Here is a 9,008-nt window from a genome sequence, read left to right on the forward strand (position 1 = left end):
TAAGGGACTAGTGAAATCAGGTAGTAAGGTTGATAAAGTAATTTATGTGAACTTGGCATTATAGCTACATAAATGTGAAAAGATTCTCATATTCCTGTTTCCCAATAGAATGAATGCCTTTGCATTAAAGATAAAGTTGCTGTAAACTATAAAACCAATGAATTGATGTATTTTGCTTAGGCTCCAAAACTTAACTTTTAGAATATCACCACCATGATTCACAAAAAAGAATATAAAGACATTTTCAGTTAGATGTGTGACATAGGTGTTTACCAACATATAAATATAGTTTTGAAAAATAATATTAAAATCTTAAATGTTAACACAGTTGTATAGCAAATAACAGTGGAAATGAATTTCAAAATGAAATGTAACATTCTGATTTAATTCATCAAAAGGGAAGTCTCCAAGCTGACCTATAAACTCTTAGCAAGTAAATTCATAGTTTTTGAAACTCTAAATCATATTTTAGAACAAGCCAACAAGAATTGTTTTATTCTGACTAAGTTAACAGTATAAAAATCATTTTGTCTTTTTAACCTAAAAGAAAAATGTGAGTAGTGAATGAACCTTTCTACTGTAAGATAAACAATGGTTTTATGCTAACAAAGACCAAAATATTAATTTAGCACTTTTCTACATAGTGACAAAAGAATTTGTTTTTAGTTCATTCTGTTTTAAAAATTCCATTGTTTGGGTACCAAATTTACTTAATTTTTGTCACTATTAACCAATATTGTAAAAAAAAAAAAGTAGTTTGTAAAATTAATTATACAAATACTATTTGACCGTTGACTTCCATTATAATGTGAGAACTATATTCCTGAAAGGGGGTGAGGGGAGTAGCTTCTCTGACATTGTGCATTTCGGCTGAAATACTAGTCTCTCTCAGCTAGCAAATGCATATATTGCTTCTAAGTTATTGGTTATTTCTACACAATAAAAATATTATTGTTAAATTTTAAAATGTCAATTTGCAATAAAATCATTATTATTAAAGTTAAAAGTGTCAATCTGCAATGTTTGTGTTTCCAAGTATCTGAATATTTCCATTTATCTGAATAATTGATGAAATATAAGCAGATATGTCCAGAATTTCTAATTTTTTAACTTTTGAATCTGGCATTTTGGTATATTGTAGACGCAGTCATTTTTAATAGTATCAGGCCCTTTCATCATTAGAATTTGTGCTAACAATGGCTACCAAACATGGTTTAGATAAGACAAACACAAAGTCATATATGAGAACAATACGATGTTGGAATTCAGATTATTTTTCTACTCGTCTAATTTCTATTTGCTATTTGATTTGTTTTCATAACATCGTAATAAACTTTTGTTTAAAATTAAATGTACATTAAAACATTATTTTAGCAAGGAATCTGATTGCTCAGATTAATTTATTTGAAAGTTTGTCAGGTTATTTGAAAGATATGTGTGTATGTATACACACATAGAGATTAATAATTTAGTTGGTCCATGTAATATAATAAATATACAGCATGTAATATTATATACGTAATATTATATATGTATATACATACATATATGTGCATGCAGATATGTGGGTATGTATTTCTACATAATTTAAAATAACATGATTTTCACTGGCTTTCTTTTTTTATCAATATATCTTTTACTTTTTTTCATTTTTCAAATGTTTTACTAACTTCTGATTTACATCATTCATTTCCACCAGATTTTGAGTTACAAATTTTCTCCCCATTTTTCCCCTACCCACAGCCCCAAAATAGCAGTCCCACAGGATATCCCCTCCTCCAATCTGCTCTCTACCATATTTTCTCCCATAACCCTTTCAACTTTTCCAGTAGGGCATGGTGGATCTCTATGCCCCAGTGCCTGTATATCTTATTTTCCAGTTACATGTAAAATATTATTAATAATAGTGTATGTATATATATGTATATATTTAAACATTTGATTTTAAAACTTTGAATTTGAGATTCATTCCCTTCCTCCCTTGTCACCCACCCTTACTGGGAAGATAAGCAGTTCAGTATAGGTTGTACATGTGTGGCTAATGCAAAACAATAACATAGTAGATATATTGTAGAAGACTGACTATATTTCCCTCCCTCCTATCCCACCTCCCACTTGTTCTATTCTCTACTTTGATCCTGTCACTTTTCAAAAGTGATCTTCCAACTTCCCTCCCCTCCAGCCTGCCCTCCCTTCCATCATCCCCCCTTTCATCCCCTTCTCCCCTACTCTCCTGTAGGGTGAGATACCCTATTTAGTGTGTATTTCATTCCCTCCCCAAGCCAAATTCAATGAGAATAAGGTTGACCCATTCCCTTTTGCCTTCCTATTCTTTCCCTCCATTGTAACCATTTCCCCTTGCCACTTCTATATGAGATAGTTTACCCCATTCTGTCTCTCCCCATCTCCTCTCATTATATTCCTCTCTCACCTCTTAATTTCACCTATTAAGTATCATCCCTTCCTGTTAAATTGGTCCTGTGCCCTCTATGTATATCTCTAAACATATATACACACATTCACATATGTATTTATATGCCCATTTATCCTCATATATAGACATGTATATATTTCTATTCCCTTTAACTATTTTCATTCTGAGAAAAGTTTCATCAGTTACAATTATTGTTTTTCCATGTAGGAATGTTAATAGTTCAACTTTGATAAGTGGCTTTTGATTTCTTTTCCCTGTTTACCTTCTCATGCTTCTCTTGCTTCTTGTATCTGAATGTCAAATTTTCTATTCAACTCTTGTTTTTTCAGCAAGAATGTTTGAAAGTTCTCTATTCCACTGAATGACCATATTTTCCCCTGAAACATGATACTCAGTTTTTCTGGGTAGGTGATTCTTGCTTTTAATCCCAGCTCCTTTGACCTCCAGAATATCATATTCCAAGCCCTTAGATCCCTCAGTGGAGAAGCTGCCAGATCCTGGGTTATCCCAAGTGTGTTTCCACAATATTCAAATTGTTTCTTCTTGGCTGCTTGTAACATTGTCTCCTTAATCTGGGAATTCTGGAACCTGGCTATAATATTCCTAGGAGTTTTCTTTTGGGGATCTTTTTCAGGAGGTGATTGGTGGATTCTTTCAGCCTCTATTTTGTCCTCTGGTTCTAAAATATCAGGGCAGTTTTCCTTGAGAACTTCCTGGAGAATGATTTCTCAGTTCTTACTTGGATCATGGCTTTCAGGTAATCCAATAATTTTAAAATTATCTCTCCTGTATCTATTTCCCAGGTCAGTTGTTTTTCCCATGAGATATTTCACATTGCCTTCTATTCTTTCATTTGTTTGGATCTGTTTAACAGCATTTTGATTTCTCATAAAGTCACTAGCTTCCATTTGCTCCAATCTAATTCTGAAGGAATGATTCTCCTCAGCTTTTGACATTCTTTTTCCATCTGGAAAATTTGGCTTTTTAAGGCATTCTTCTCCTCACTGCCTTGTTGAACCTCTTTTGCCAATTGAGTTAGTCTATTTTTAAGGTGTGATTTTCCTCAGTCAGGCTGTTGACTCTCATTTCATAATTTCTTTGCATTGTTCTCATTTCTCTTCCCAATATTACATCATCAATGTAGTGGTAGATAGTAATGCTATCAGGAAGAAGGGTCTTTTCCAAATATCTGCCAACCAGACTGTGAAAATATGAAGTTCAGGTAGTACTAGGGAAAGACAGGGCAGGAATATTGGACTTCTTCCTATCTGAAAGTCAATTGTCCCTGACTAGTCTCAACCATATAAATAAAAAGATATTAAGTTCATAACTGCATAAATTACCAGTGGCTTAGATTATCTGCTACATTACATAGATAACGATAAGAATGACCTTATCAATTGGCATGACATCTTTGTTTACTTGTAGTCAATGTAAGTCACCAGAGACAATGTGCTTTCTTCACTGGCCACAAAGAGCTATTGTAAGGGATCTGATGCAGTAAAGTACTCTACCTCGAATTCCTTCTCCATTTCTAGAGAAGAAATAGCTTTCACTACTAACACCCAATATTCTTTAGTGTTAACTATAAGGAAAGGCTCAGGAAATTCCAAGGCTTTCCATCTGTCCCCATAAGAACTGAAATAGTTGTTAACATCAATGTCTATACAAAGCTCATGATGTCCTTTCTCTAAGGGCAGGGAGTGGGAGAGCTATCCTTCCAAAATTCTCATGTAAATTAGGTTGTCCCATGGATCAGTTGAGGATATGCTGGTATGATAGCCTCTTGTCCAGAACTGCCTCTTATATTCAGTGAATTGGAGATTTTTGAGTATGCCTTATGCTTAGTTGGTTTGGAGGGCCCTTAACACCATGGAGTTAAATATTGACATACATTTTATTAGTACCTCCATAAACTAGTGATTAATTGCTTATTTTCAACCCCGTGTTTCAGGAACCATACCTAAAGCTATCTCCAGAAGAAGTTGCTGTCACCCTCCTCCCACTAGTATGACTCCTGCCATCATCCAAAGAGCACTTACATTATATTTGAAGGCCACTCTTGTCCCATTCTCCTAGGTACATTTCACCAGTTGATCCATCCATAGTATAGTATGAGTCAGGTGGAAAATTACATGCGGAAAACAGTAGAAGATATTAATTGAAGGTTAGGTGGTGCTACACATACTTAAAGGGCATTTATATGTCAGAAGAATAAATGCGTCAGATTTGTAATCTTGAAATCACATGTAAACACATATTTTAACATTTGATGCTTATTTCTAGACAGATATAGTGGGAGATTTGTATATCTAATTATAATTACATAAACAGTGAAAGTGCCATGTAAACATTAACTTATATCTTAGGTTCTTTCTTAGATCATGGTTTATTAAAAGAGGGAAGGGAAGGGACAGAAGGGGAATAAGCATTTACATAGCACCTGCTACACACTAGTCACTGTGCTAAGTGATTTTTTAAAAAGCAAGTATTATATTAAATTAGTCTCTTTCATGCCACTATACAGTCTGGCCAAAATAGTGTTCTTGCTGTTCCTCACACATGACACTCCATATCCTTCATCAGTACCTCTATTATGGGCTGCCCCAGTGCCTAGAATGCGCATTTTCCTTGCTTCTACCTCTTAGAATCCCAAATTTCCTTCAAAGCTCTAAAGCCACCCTCTACATAGGACCATTCCTGATTCAAATGCTAGTACTGATGAGGGATGACAATAGGTTCAGCAGGAACTGATATTTATCTAAGACCAGAAAGCCTGAGATTCAGTCTGGAAAGAATTCAGCTCAAGCCAACTTGGAGTCAGAGTTGTAAAAGTTTATTGTATGCTTTACAGCGGGCAAGGGTCCTTAGGTCCCCTGCAAGCTTAAAGAAGAGTGAAGGTTATTCATTGGATGTCAATTATGCTGACCAGGTGAGAAGAGGGTGGGATTAGGGAGGAGTTAGGGTGAGGCCAGTGTTTAAAGGAACATGCACTTTTAATGTCAACTGCGCAGGCGTATTGCCCATAATTTGCTCAGAAATAGCCCAAAGAGGGGGCTACCTGGAGGTGTGGTTTTAGGCTTGAAACATCACTAAGTCAGCTAGCAGTCAAGGGCTGACAGAGAAGTGCCCAGTCTGCCACCCATCAGTGTCATCTTTGACAAGATTGATGTCTGGGAACCAAGGCTAATGGAGACTCAGTATGTGGATAATTTCTAAGGAGTTAACCTAGAGATAGCGTATTGAAGGATTCATAGGGGCAGCAGGACACTATACAAGGGGGAGATACTAGTTGCCTAAGCTGGAATGTTTATAAATACTTTTGTGAAGGATTCACAGGTGTAGCTTGTTATTGTTCCAAGCTGAGATAAACAATTCATGAGTTTTTGCTGGGCAGAGTTAATGCTCTGAAGCTAGGAAGAGTGCAGGAAGGGGGAAGGGGCAGAGTTAATGCTCTGAGGCTGGGGGGGGGTATGATTTTACAAACTGGTTTTACAAATTGGTTTTACAGACTGATATTACAAATTGATGTTACAAATATAGATTCCAAGCACCCCATCAGTACCACCCCCTTCAACTTACCTGGCATTTGTTTTATACATACATCTTGTCTCCTTGGATAGAGTTTGTCCAGATGCATACTGATTGATTTAAATAGTACATTATTTTTTGCTTTTACTGTTGTTTTCAAGTCAATTTGGGTGGTTCTGACTCAGTTTCAAGAGAGAAAAGAAGCAAATCCTACTTCAGATTGCTGAATGAAAAAAAAATCTCTGGAAAGACATGAGAGGAGTTGGCAGTTTCCATCATGCCTATCAACAACAAAAATAACAAGAGTTAATTCCATGAAGTCTCTAGTATAGCAAGCTGAGGACAAGGGACAGGATGCAAAATGCCAACTCTCAACTCTGTCCTGCCCTTCACACAGGCCAGTCTTTACCAAAAAGGAAAGAGACCCCTACCAATGGGTTTGGGGACTAAGGTAGCACATAAAAACCAATAAAGAAATAAAAATAAAGTGATTCTAGGAAGAATTTGGAACTTTAAAGTGTAGGGATTCAAACTGGAAAGAACATGGGTTCTAAAGTATTTCTCTAGAAATTGAATGTGGAACTGTGAATTATAGATAAGGATTCTTAACATTTTATATATGTGTCATGAACCCCATTATCAATCTGGTGAAGCCCATGAACCTCTTAATATTTTAAATGCACAAAATGAAATTCCTTAGAATTGTAGTGTAGCCTAATTATCTCAAAATACAATTATTAAACAAAAAGGTCATGGACCCCAAGTTAAGAATCTTTGCCCTAGAGTGTGTTTCCTTCAAGAAGTTTACAATCTCCTCGTTCAGTTAAGTAGGGTTTTGCAGAATCAAAATCACTTCATCCAGGTTCTCAAAATAAAAATCATTCTCTCCAGCCTGGGCCTCTCTTCCTCAGCCTCCAGAACCTGGCTCCAAGAAGAGCTGTCTGACCCAGTAGGGGCTTCTCCTTATATACACACGGCATTAGCCCCTTCCTGTTTCAGACATTTCCTGTTTCAACCCCTTCCTGTTACATCAGCAACAGGGATTCATCCCTTCTATTTCTTTGACAGAGGCTTGATTAATTACTAAGTGCTAAGTACCTGTTAGCTTTGCCAATACAAAGGGATCAAATTACATTACTTTTATAGTAATCCAACTGAAGAGGGCTCATCTAGTTAGATGAACAACAACATACAAGTGTCTGGAGGTAGCCATCAAGTGGTCCATGATGTATCTTTAGGACCACTGCAAAAATAGGTGGGATCTTTGTTGAAGGCCCCAGTCAGTCAGTTGTCAAGCTCCAGATGCCATTGGCTTTGTGTACTGGCCAGACAGGACTATTTAACTAGAAAGTGGTCAGACACAGCAGCCCTGCATTCAGGAGGTCCTGGATGAAGGTGAGTAATCTTGTTCTCACCTCCAGATATCTCATAGTGCTTGCACTGCTTGATGGGGAGTCAAAAGGTAAGACCATAGCTGGAGACACTGTCAACTATAACGAACAGTATTCAGTAGCTATTTGTTTGGGGGTGCTATTCTTGGTGCTTTGTAGTATTATTAAACAATCCAGGAGTTCAGTATATACTCCTCACTGCAGAAGGGATTTACAGTCTACCACAAGGGATCATATAGCCCCACACTGATAGTGATAATTATTTGGGTATCCAAGGTTAAAGATCCATGACCAAACAAACCATTTTTAAAACTGGGGCACTCTGGCTATTGGGGCTTCTCAGGATTATAGTTGCTTAGGTGCCAGGGTCCAGAAGTCCCATGAAATGAGTCCCTCTCATGAGAACCCATTGTAGTGACAAGGCTAAGTGAGGCCAAGCAGCCAGGCCACATTCCTTAATGTCCTTGAAATATAGTTAGGTCAGAGTAAAGACAGGCATTGTCAGATATTTGGCCTTCAGATGAAGTGATCACTTCCTAAGTGAAAGGCCTTCCTCTTCCATCTCTCACAGGATTCCTCATTCTGATGTTCTGCCTATGTAATTTCTATGATGATTGTCTTAACAAGATCTCTATTGAGGTTTCCCCTTGGGAGACATTTCTGCATCCCAGTATCTTCTCCATAAGGTGAGGCTGGGAGTTCTTTTCCGTCTCTTCCCTCTTATCTCCAAGGTCTAAAAACCAGAGGAATGCGGTGTTACAGGATGAACTCTCTGCCTCTAGCCCTTCTTTTGACTGTATAGCCCACCTACCCTGTGGATCTTACATACCCTATAAGAATCTTACCTTTCTCTGTGGCTGGGTCTGTCCTTGCTGTCTGCCTCCTCCACTCTGCTGTAATGGGAATGGGAATTTGAAGATCTTCCCTGCCCCTGAATAGATCTCCCCTGCTTTGAAAGTAAACTCTGCCCCCTAATAGGCTGAGTGTAATCACATGGAGCCTGTGATGGAATTTGCTGAAGGGTGCAGCAGAGCCCACAGGTAGCTTCCCTGCTGTGAAGATAAACTCTGTCCCCTAATAGGCTAAATATAGTCACATGGAGCCTGTGATGGGAGGAGTTTGCTGAAGGTAAGTAGAGCCCACAGGAAGCTGGTCAGAGCTAGCCAGATGATGGGGGAGACAGGAGGACCTCAGGCAAGGAATCAAACAGGCCCTTAAATAAATATTGATCTTGTATTGGTTTGTGGAAAGGCTGAAGGATGCTATGGCTCTCTCAGTGTTATTATGGGTTCTGAATATCTTTGGTTCTATGATGAAACTGGATTACTGGTTTTGGGATTCAGTTTTCTAGTGTCTAAATAAATGCTTCAGCTCTATCCTCTATCTGGAGAGTTTGGTATATTTTGCGATCGAACATCATGTGATACTCATAGTCATGATCTTTATCGTGATCATGGGCACTGTAAATATTTCATTAGCACTACACCTGCCCAAGGCCAAAACCTGTTTGGAGCCAAGCTTCTTCCAAGATCTTCTAAGATCTGGGAAAGGTAAGTCACACATAGTGTTCCTTCTAAGCTACCCACTTTCAACAGGAGGGCTACAGAGCATCAAGGACATGTTATCTGACATGTTAGCTTTGCCCTCATTGT

This window comes from Petaurus breviceps, unplaced genomic scaffold, assembly GCF_028583685.1.
Source record: "Petaurus breviceps papuanus isolate PSGF00001 unplaced genomic scaffold, PetGlider_PUasm1.0 221, whole genome shotgun sequence".
In the NCBI taxonomy this organism is placed as follows: Eukaryota; Metazoa; Chordata; class Mammalia; order Diprotodontia; family Petauridae; genus Petaurus; species Petaurus breviceps.